We start from the raw sequence: 12,023 nt of genomic DNA on the forward strand, positions 1-12,023 counted from the left end.
AGGGGAGCCCGCTGGAGCGCGGAGTGGCCCGTGTGTCGCATCAACAGGGCGAGCTCGTGGCCGGCATCCTTGGCCGTCGCGGCCATGCCAAACCACCCAAAGCCTCCTAACTTCCCTCCTCGTCTTCTCGCAGACCAGTAACACTTTCGAACTGGTTTGGAAGGAGTTATCCGTGGACTGCTTTCTGAGTCATCCTGCGCTGCACCTAACGGGGGTGGCCTTCCACATTTCCATGGGCACCCCTCCCAAGGAGCAGTAAAGGACAGACAAAGCAATGGCCCAGAAGCTGGGGGGAGGGGGGAAGAGCCCTGCATGGGCTTGCGATGACTATTTTTATCAGACTTGGAAACACATCGATAGACTTTGGGTCAGGACCTAGAAAAAGAATGTCAAGAACTTCTCCATCTCATGACTCAAGAGAACAGTACATTCAGTAGGGCTCCCAGAAGCGGCAAAGAGGAGAGGACCAACATGGAGGCATTCCAAAACCATCGCCCAACTGGCCTATCAGCGGGTGAGGAACAGAGTCCAGAAGGGCCCTCCTTGGCGAGAACAGTCAACATCTTCTGTTTGTGCAGTACATCTCAGAGGCCTCTTAGGCATCAAAGGCAAGGAGGCAGGAATGAGTCCAAAGTTTGGGTCAAGCCCACCGGTCACGAGCTAATGTGCTCAGGCTCTCAAGCCACACTTCCAGGCTTCCGATCCTGGCTCCTCCGTTTACTAGCTACGCAATCTTGGGCCACTGGCTTGATCTCTCTGCTTCAGCTTCCTCCGCTACAAGGGGACAACAGTCACACCTCTCTCAAAGGGTTGTCGCAAGAACTGAATGAGGTCACGGGTGTAAACCCCTTAGATCAGCGCCTCACACACTGCAAGGGCCAGCTGCTGCTTTTAGCCTTTTCTCCCCTGGCAGGTTCATCCTCAAGACCGATTGTAGAGGGATTTAACAAATTGTGCTCTGACATCCTTCAACTCAGAGGATGAGGCCCCATGTTCAAAAGCCCTAGGTCTAAGCAGGGCATGTGGGGACTCAGTTAGTTGCTCCTCCTACCCTTCAAAGCCCAGGTCAAGGGCCATATCCTCCAATTAACTAGGAACTGCTTCCAACTGCGTGATGCAGAAACCCCTCTCCTGTGGCTTCATCAAATAGGGGCTCATTGCTCTGGAAAACAGTGTGGAGGTTCCTCAAAAAACTATCAGTAGAACTCCCCTATGACCCAGCAATAGCACTGCTGGGGATTTACCCAAGGGATACAGAATTGCTGATACATAGAGGCACATGTACCCCAATGTTCATAGCGGCACTTTCTACAATAGCCAAATCATGGAAAGAGCCTAAATGTCCATCACCTGATGAGTGGATCAAGAAGATGTGGTATATCTACACAATGGAGTACTACATGGCAATGAGAAAGAATGAAATATGACCATTCATGGCAATGTGGATGGACCTTGAGGGTGTCATGCTAAGTCAAATTAAGTCAGGCAGAGGACAGATACTATATGTTTTCACTCATACGTCTAACAGAAGAAACTTAACAGAGGACCATGGGGAGGGGAAGAGGTGAAAAAGAGTTGGAGAGAGGGAGGGAGGCAAACCATGAGAGACTCTTGAATACTGAGAACAAACTGAAGGCTGAAGGGAGTGGGGGAAGGCGGTGATAGACATGGAGGAGGGCACTTGTAGGGAAGGGCACTGGGTGTTATATGGAAATCAACTTGACAATAAACAATAAAACAAAACAACAACAACAAAAACAAATAGGGGCTCATTGTTAGCACCTCGTGAGAAGTCGGGGGGTAGAAATCCCAGGGCAGGTGCAGCAGGTCCCAGATGTCGTCAGTGCCCAGGTGACTTAGGTCTTCATATCGCTTTAGCGTGTGACTTCCATCTTCACGTCACTCCACGGACACCCCTCTCAAGGAGGGAGTGGGAAGAAGCACTGAGGATGAAGACGTGGTCTAGACCAGGAACGCGATACTCAGCCGACACCACCCAGTCCACCCCCACCACGTGAGTAGTCAATGCAATGTCAAGTGGCCATCCCTTGTTGCAAGGGAGATACAAAAACGAAACTTAACCCATCCAAACAAAATCAGAGTTCTGTTCATAACGGAAAAGAGAAGAAAGTTTAATGGAGAGGAAACCAGCAGAGAAGGCTCCCTTGACCCCCTACCTCAGGTCCTGCTGTAAGATGCTTTCAGAGTAGCAATGCTCCTTCTTGGTGTATCCCTTACAGGTAAATTATAATTCAATAACTTCTCGTGAAAATAATTCCTAGTGTCCCCTCGTACCAGAACGTAAGCTTCAAGAAGGCAAGAACCACATCTCGCCTGCCCAGTTTACTCCAGGACCCTTCAGAGCCTAGACCAGTGCCTCATATCCAGTAAGTGCACAATAAATATGTGGGGAATTGGTAAACAAGCCACTTAATAGAAGCTCATCGATGAGCTTACTAACTTTAGACAACTAACTTCACTTTTTTCTTGTTTAAACTCAGACTAGAAATATTTATATGCCTTATAAGGTTAATGTTATGAAGACTATGTGAAAATAAAATCAAGAAACACTGGGAAAATATGTTGGGTGAAGACTCGATATGTGTGGCAAGAGAGAAAACAGGGCCTTAGAATTCATAAGGGATATGCCTTAAGGTCATGGGAATAGAAAGATGTCTCGCTGGAGAATGCCAGGAATATAACTGTATTATTCGGTAATAAATATGGGGGGTGGGAGCATACTTCGATATGGCCGTCTTGTCTCTCTCTTCTCCTTTTCCTTTCCTCTCCAGACAAAAGAAACTTTATGAACTGTGTTTTTATAAACTGAATTAAACAGCTCAGGGGAACTCATTGACCAATAGAAGTTCATCTCCCTTCACTCCGTCAACCAACAAACCAACACTTGTAGGAGCGGGCACCATCTTGGATCCCAGACACACAGGTTATCAAACAAACATGATCTCGACTCGCACAGCGCTTATGTGTCAGTTGGGGGAGGGGGAGCAAGACAATAAAGAAGTAAATAGATTTACAGCTGGGGATAAATGCTATGAGACACTGTGGCAGTAGAATATGAGAGGGAGGTGATATTGAGGCCACCACCCAAGAATAGGAAGGCAACCATTCGAATCGCCCGGGAAAGAACGTGAGGTGGCCAGAACGTTGTGGGAAAGGGGAGAGGGGCTGAATATGGTCCCTTTCTCTGGTCACATCTCCTATTGCTTGCTTTCGCTCACAGGCCAACCCTGTTGTGACTTGGACATGCCAAGCTCACTCTTGCCTCAGGCCCTTTGCACGTACCGTTGTCCTGGGCTCCACTTAAATGTCATTCCCATTTATCTCCTCTTTGTTCACTCTGATTCAGATCTCTGCTCACTGACGTGACAGGGAAATGGTTGACGCTACAACTATGTCCATTCTCACATGAATCCGGCACATATTGATTGGACACCTACTGGGTGCCAGGCACCGTCCTAGGCCCTGGAGATATCTGGTCAAATGCGTGGATTTCTTGCTCTCCCCGGTCCTACATTGTACTTGGAGAAATGTACAGTAAGCAAGCAAACAAAATGTCAGACAGTGACACTTGTAAGTGGATGTGAGTTTCAATTGTAAATAGAGTGGTCGGAAGAGGCCTCTTTGAAGAAGTTTTGAGAAGGGAGTGAAGGATCTAAGTCAGCCATGAGAAGCCTGGGGCAAAACCCCTGCAAATGGAAAGGCCGTGAGGCCAAAACTATCTCAAAAAAAAAAAAAGAAAAAGAAAAGAAAAAGAAAACCATTTGTTTAAAAATGACATCAAAACTATATTAAAATTTTGAATCCCCCTCCCCCAAGATATGTTAGAGCCCCGCCCCCAGTGTTTTACATGTGATCTTATTTGGGGAAAGGGCCTCACGGATGTAATTCCTTATGATGAGATCACACAGCAGCAAGGTGGCCGCGAGTCCAGTATGACTAATGTCTCTGCAAGGAGGTCATTTGAAGATGAAACAGAGATTGGAGAGATATGGTCCCATGTCAAGGAACACTGGGCACGTCAAGGAAGCCACTGCCAGCAGCTCCAGGAGGCAAGAAGGGATTCTCCCTCGGGTCCCAGGAGCATGGCCCCGCTGACCCTTGATTCTGGACTCATCAGGCCTCCAGAGCTGTGTGACAATGCATTTCTGTTGTTTTAAGCCTTCGGGCTTATGACCCATTTGATGGCAGCCTTGGGAAATGAATACAGATGCCTTCTAGGCATCCGGCTTCTGGAGCTGAGGGGACAGTTTGGAGCCACAGATATAAATGAGGAGATATCATTGTAACGCGATCAGCAGAGAGACTAGATTTCGCCCTACAGCAAAGCCCCACGGTCTCCTTTCGACAGGAGTCATGTGAGTGAGCCGATGACAGCTCTGAAGGAAAAAGGTGGCCTACGTTCTAAGACGCCAGCACAAGTTTAAGAAGAGCCGGGCGGACCGCCACAGCGTCGGGTTAAATCAACACCACAGCAAGAACAATGGGCAGATAGATTCACCATGTAATGGCAGACCGGGAAACAGTAAAAACACAGCACACCATTCATGATCCAATAGATATAATCAAAATGTCTTACATGGCGAAATGCAGCCAGTAGATAGATACAGTGGTGACTGGTGACCTCAACATTGATCAAAGCGACAGAATTAAATCTGAAAGAACTAGACAAAGCAGTAGTAAGTACGACAGAATTAGCAGGTGTAAATGGAGAACAGTGAGAGGAAGACAGTAAACTTTCTCTGGGAGCGTACAAGTCTCTCCAATGAAAAGTCATCAAATTCTAGGGGCGTCTGGGGGACTCAGTCGGTTAAGCATCCGAATCTTGATTTCGGCTCAGGTCATGATCTCACGGTTTGTGGGTTCGAGCCCCACGCTGGGCTCTGTGCTGACAGTGTGGATCCTGCTCGAGATTCTCTCTCTCTCTCCCTCTCTCTCTGCCTCTCTTCTGCTCTCTCTTCTGCTCTCTCTCAAAATAAATAAATAAACTTTAAAAAAAATGCCATCAAATTCTAGAGCACACACTGGTCGTGTTCTTAGATCTGAACTGCAATAAAAACAAAAAATGAATACAGGGAAAGGTCCTGTGAAGTAACCGAAACTCACTAATGCATGAAACCACATGGAGGACGGGATTGAATTTGAAACGGCAGATGACGTTCGCAGTGACAAAGGTAAGTATGAAACCTCGATTTGGAAACGGCTGTCTTGAATTAAAAATCATACCCGTTAGCCCCTAGGGTGGGAGAAAAGTCTGCCGGGGAACGGCATCATCCATCTGGGGGTGGCTTGATGGACGGATCAGGCCCGGCTGTCCCTCCGCAGAGCTCGGACCCCATCCGGAGGGAGCCGGTGGGCTTTTCACGGAGAAGCTATCGCCCCCCCTCACAGAAAATGCACTGCGCTCTCTTTTGTCTTTCTAAAAAAGTCCCCTCAAAACACCCATTTTTAAAGAAATCCCGTTGCATTTAAACTCCGGGGCCAACTTTTTATTCCGGCAGCTTGGTAATCAACCGAAAAACGGTGTCCAATCCATTTTTAACCAACGATGATCCTCAGCCTCAGATGAGTGCGAGTGGGTGTCTGGCAGTCGTGGGGAAGTCTTGCTTCTTCTGTGAGAGGAAATCTCTAGATGTGGCATTGTTATGTCACCAACGCGCAGAGCGTGCCAAAGCCTGGCCTAGACATTTGTGTGGGTTTTCCCGAATTCCCTTCAGCAATTTAAACCCTGGATGTTCTTGCCAGCTACCAGGGAAATTAAATAGGGAATATTCAGGAAATATAAAGTGACTAACAGTTAGCATTGCACAACTCTTTCTCATGGGCATTTTCCAGGGCTGGAGGGTACAGTGGAACACAGTAGAATGTTCGCAGACTTCCTGAGGTTCAGAGTCTACGGACAGATGGAGAAATCACTGGTCCTGTTCCTGGAAGGACTGAATGTTTTCACAGTAAACCTCTTTGCCTGGGGCTCCTTCACTGTATCTTAGAAGTTGTGATTCAGTAGAGTTGGAATTATGGCAAAAGTCAAGATTTCCGTTTCATGGACACACAGTCACCTCTCTCTCTGAAAACTAATGAACTCCTAATCACCCGAAATCGAGAACGGCCAGTAAAAACACATTTAGACCTTCCCATTCAAACGTAACATCCCCCAATCATTAGAGATTGTGTTACGACGCTTTAGTGAAATACAGAAAACCCAAATACTAAGTGCTGATTCGTTGCTGAAGAAAGAGCAGAGACAACAGGAAAAGACAACCAAGCGAGGCCCTTACTCCACAGGGTGACAAAACCGTAGAGCTGAGCGGACTCGGGAGGGGAGTGTACTTCTTAAGGGAAGTAGGGACATGAACGGTGTCAGCGAAGATCATACTTAGGAGTGTAAAGCTGGAACAGCGAAGGCCAGAAAACCCAGAATGTGTCTCCTTGAAATGGATCAGAAAGACACACTGCAAAAATAGAAAGGAGAGTTTGTTGGCCAGGATCCCTTACATCTGGAATCTCTTCTGTTTTTTTTCAGCATAACAGGAATCAAACCCTGCAGGGAAAATGTCACTTTTGAAACAGGCTTGTTTTATCTTAGACTTTTCAGTATTGCTGTGTGTGCCTGCTCTCAGCGTTGGGAAGGTGCTAGAGATGAGTGTGTTGATTCTCTCTCTCTCTCTCTCACCTCCTCCTCCTTCCCTCCCTACATATACGGAACAATAAACTTGGAAGGCATACTTGTCATTTTGGCAGAACGCATTTATCTCAAGCTCCGTGACTGATATTCTACAAGGAAGGACCCATTGCGAGATGTCATTGGGTCTGTACATTCCTAACGCCTTCAGGACAGAAGACGTCTATCTCCAATCTACTTTGGCGATGTTCTTTCTTATTTTAAACCATTGACATTAAGGTGTTTAACCACAAAATCAGTAGCACGTGGCTTCTCTCTCCCCATGCATCCTATAACTACCAAAACCAGAGGTGGAAACTCAGAATCTATCAAATCCTGAAGTACCCTTTGTACCGATGGCCCCACCTCTCAGACTAAAAAGCTGTGTAACTCCCCACGAGTCTGCCCTCCGATTACACATCAGAGCCGGATGGAAATTCCACTGACCAAATGAAAACACACTAATTGGGCATCAGATTTCTCCCGAAAACGTCCCTTCCCAGCATCACAGATGAGGCACCGTGTGGGTGTCGGATGTACAGCTAAGAGGAAGCTCATTCTTTCTGTACAAATAAATCATTCAAATTCACTTTACGAAACTTTCTTATTGGCTCCTAGAAACGAGCAAATGGAGGCTGTGGGAAATTTAACTGCTCAAATATCCAAAAGGTTTATTCAGCGAATGGAAACAGGGGTAGAGGACACAAGACAGCTAAATCGTTTTCTAGATAAGATGTGCTCCTTTGCAAAACAATTCTAGAACACCGAAGCTGCATCTGGGACCCGGATGGACACAGAGGTTCTTAGCTTCAAATGGACGTGTGCAAAACTCTCTGCTGTTCAAATGTGCTAAATGGTTTAAAACCTTGATCTTAAAGGGCGTCTCGGTGGCTCCGTCAGTTGAGTGTCCAGCTTCGGCTCAGGTCATGATCCTGCAGTCTGTGGGTTCAAGCCCCACACTGGGCTCTGTGATGACAGCTAGGAGCCTGGAGCCTGCTTCGGATTCTACGTCTCCCTCTTTCTCTGTCCCTCCCCTGCTCATGCTCTGTCTCTCTCAAAAATAAATAAACATTAAAAAAAAGAATTGATGTTAAGACAGTCCCTTCTAACATTAATTCCTAGTTCATAGTATCAGCAAAAACAGACGATATAAAATTAACCTTACAGGGTAGGGGTACCTGAGTGGCTTAGTCGGTGAAGCGTCTGACTCTTGGTTTTGGCTCAGGTCATGATCTCACAGTTCATAGGATCAAGCCCTCCATGGGGCTCTGCAGCCACAACACAGAATCTGCTTGAGATTCCCTCTCTCTGTGTCTGTCTCTCTCTGCCCTTCCCCCATGCTCTCTCTCTTAAAAGAAGTGAATAAACATTTTTAAAAACATATTTTAAAAAATTTAACCTTACAGTTAGGAATTCCCATCAACATAGTCATTGAATTGCAATGAATTTTCCGGCCATTGTACAATTTTCCTGATGATTCAAAAATAATTGAACCTCCACATTTTTTTTCAAAGTAGTTGACCTGACCTGAATGCCACTGACAACGTTTATAGAGGCCTTAAATAGCTCTGTATTCCTCAGGTCAAGGTCAACATCAACAGGACAAATCGTGTTAAAAGCACGTACCCTTGATATGATGTGATTAAAAAAAAAAAATAAGGCACTTTACTTCTATGGTCTTTTTGAAACCAATAGCATCACGTGAAAAACATTGCAAAAAATCCAATAGAGGGACATTTGACAAAATACCTGACCAGTCCTCCTCAGAACTGTCAGGATTATGAAAACCAAGGAAAGTGTGAAATTGCCACAGCCAAAAGAAGCCTGAAGGAGGCATAACAAATAAGTGTTATTTGGTGCTGTGGATGGGCTCCCAGAAAAGAAAAAAACGCATCGTGTAGAAACGGAGGAGATCAAAATGAACAGTGGACTTTAGCTGCTTAAAATGTGTCACCGTGGGCTCGTTAATGGTAAGTAATGTTGGGGCGCCTGGGAGCTCAGTAGGTTAAGCATGTGACTTTAGCTCAGGTCATGATCTCGAGGTTCGTGGGTTTGAGCCCTGCGTGCTGACAGACCAGAGCCTGGAGCCTGCAGCCTGCTTTCGATTTTGTGTCTTCCTCCCTCTCTGCCCCTTCCCAGCTCACACACACTCTGTCTCTTTTTCTCTCAAAAATAAATAAACATGAAAAAAATTAATGCCATCGCTTCATGTCTGCAACTTATCTGTAAGTGGTTTGAATAAAAATTATAAAGACAGAGACAAACAGAGAAGGAGAGTGAGACGAACGGAATAATTTGAGATGCTCGGTGAAAGGATCTGAGAATCCTTCATACTAATCTTGAAACTTTTCTCTAAGTCTGAAACTATGTCAAAATAAAAAAAATTTCAGGCAAAAAATTGCCACAAACCACAACACAGAGAGACATATACTAACAAGGGAAAATACTGTAACATATGTAATAGACAATGAATTACTTCCTTCATATACAAATCATAAGACTAAGGGAAAACCACAATAGAAAAGACAAATGAGCAAGTCAGTCACAAAAGAAGTACAAGGGCCAACCGACGTGTGTATGTGTGTGAATGTGTGTGTGTGAATGTGTGTGTGTGTGAATGTGTACGTGTGCATGTGCACACACATATATATATTCGATCTCGTATCAGTAAGAGAAAAGTACATTTTCCTAAGATTGTAATGAAATTTTACCTAATAAATTGACTTTCCGAAACAAATAAACAAAGTAAAAACCCTAAGACTAATTTTTAAAACACCTGAAGTTGGAGCGTGTCTCATTAAATGAGCACTGCACGGCCAGCGGGTGTCCCGACCGGCCCAATAACCTGGCTGTAAACTGGCAATCAACAAAGTTTTTAAACGTGTTCAATGCCTTTGATTCCGTCTTTCCTGGACTTGAATTCATCCTGAGGAAATAAGCAGAGAGGTAGGAAATCATATCCAAGGTAGTTCGTTATCACGTTACTTATCATACTATGATGTAAAAAGCCTGACAGTCAGAACTGGTCAGGTGTGAATCTTGCTGCGTCCGCATGATGGGCACTAAGCAGCCGCGAGAATACCATAGTGTGAAAAGTGCTTCCTGGCTGTGGGGATGTCAACACACAGACACTGTAAACAGTGAGCTATCCTTGGGTGGGGTCATGGCTATGCTGGCGACAACCTTCAGACACCGTGACGAGAGTCTGCCTGGGTCCTCAGACAGAAGCACAGCTGGGAGTCTGCTTCTGCAGGAAAGCGAAGGCTGTAATAAACTATTGATAAGCCCAGGGATCCACCTCTGAAAAATGAGAGGGATCTTACAATAAAATATTGAGTTCTCCCAACTTACAAAAACGGTTAGTATTCACTCAGTTTGCAAGTGTTCATGTACCCGCGACATTCAGCCTAGCATGCTGGGTGCCCTGTGAGGGAAGCGGGGGAGAGGGCTGCCACGCTGGATAAGGGAAGCTCTCTGTCCTCAGTGAGCTTCCCGTTTAGCAGGGTGCTCAACCCAGTTTTACAACTACTTGTGATAAGAAGCAGAACCCTGGGGGAGGGAAGGAGAGCGTCCATTGAGAGGACAACAGAGAAGATGGCATCCGAGATGAAATGGCATCACCTTGGAACTGGTTGCTATTGCCGTGGGAAACGCTGGGAACGGGACTTGTAAGAATAGTGCAGGGAACGGCAGGAGCATGGAAAAGAGGTGATAAACAAAAGACTTATTTAGGAAAGTGTACATTTTCTAAGTTGGCTGAAAATATGGAGTAAGGCGAGCTAAGAACTAGAAAACTGGGCTTAAAGACGGAGACCAACGTGCCTTAAACACCCATCTGAGAAGTCTGGACTTAATATGCTAGGCAAGTGTGGTTATTAAAGGTCTCTGAGCAGTTTGAAAATCTGAGAAAATGCATACTGACAAGATGAATCTGACTTCAATTTCTGGCAACAGGGTGGACTAGATATCCAGAGAAACCCTCCTGGTACAGAAAGACTCAACCACAAGCAAAATATTCTTGTATTTTATTTTGTATATCTCTCTATATAAAGAAAACATCTCTATACACACACGACTGCATTGGCAAAATAGTAAGTGAAATCCTCAGAGATCTGACATGAGAAAAAAGCATGACTTCGAATGGGTAAGAAAAGGATGAAGTTGGCATCAGCCAACTCCTTGATGGCGAAGAGCAAGGGGTCAGCAAACTTCTGCCCACGGCAACATCTAGCTAGCCACCTGCTTTTGTAAATAAAGTTTTACTGGAACACAGTCACGCCCATTCGCTAATTGTTGACGGCTGCTTTCATGCTACAATGGTGGAGATGAGTAGTTGCAACAGAGACCTTATGGCCTGTGAAGCCTAAAACCGTTGTATAGAAAACATTTGCTGACGCCTGGCCTTGAGTTTCAGCGGACTTAGTTTGTGGGATTTGGGAGACAAAGCCACATACCTGCACAGAGCAGGATGCCATAGAAAAGCATGCAAAAGGTTGAGACCCTGAAAGGCGACACTTGCAGTAGATGGATTAGGAAAATGTCTGTCTTGAAGAGGGAGACGGAGAGGATGCTTGCTTACCCATCTTGGCTGTGGCGGAAAGGAAAAAGATTTCACCTGAGAATTCCTTACCATTAGCCCGTCCTCACACATGTCAGAAACCACATTATCTGTGGGGGGGGAGGGGGGGGCGGGGGGGGCGGGGGGAGGGGAGTCCAAATACCCCTTAGCCAAAAATTCCGTTTATTCAAGTAATTCTGGCTCAGCAGTGCCTCTAGGCGTCTAGCATAAACAAACATCAATCTTTGAATTCCCCTAGATAAAGTTCCAAAAAATGGAAGCTTCAAATCAAAGAGCACAAAATGCATAAGCAAGTTAAGCAAAAGTAAAACTAACCAGGGAAAAACAAACATCAAGAACAGACCCACAGGGGCGCCTGGGTGGCTCAGTCGGTTAAGCATCTGGCTTCGGCTCAGGTCAGATCTCACGGTTGGTGGGTTCGAGCCCCGCATCGGGCTCTGTGCTGACAGCTAGCTCAGAGCCTGGAGCCTGTTTCAGATTCTGTATCTCCCTCTCTCTCTGACCCTCCCCTGCTCCAGCTGTCTCTCTCTGTCTCTCAAAAATAAATAAAAAACATTAAAAAAAAAAGAACAGACCCACAAAACTGCAGATGTTAGAATTATTGAACACCAAATATAAAACATAATGTTTACTATAATTAAAGAAATAAAAGGAAGTATCACCAAAGGAAAAGAGACTATAAAAAATGGCCAAACAGACTTAAGGTAGAACCAAATAAAACATTAAAAAATGGTAACTATAATAATTCATATTATAAAGTTGATT

The sequence above is a fragment of the Suricata suricatta genome, chromosome 8 (genome assembly GCF_006229205.1).
Source record: "Suricata suricatta isolate VVHF042 chromosome 8, meerkat_22Aug2017_6uvM2_HiC, whole genome shotgun sequence".
NCBI classification, from domain to species: domain Eukaryota; kingdom Metazoa; phylum Chordata; class Mammalia; order Carnivora; family Herpestidae; genus Suricata; species Suricata suricatta.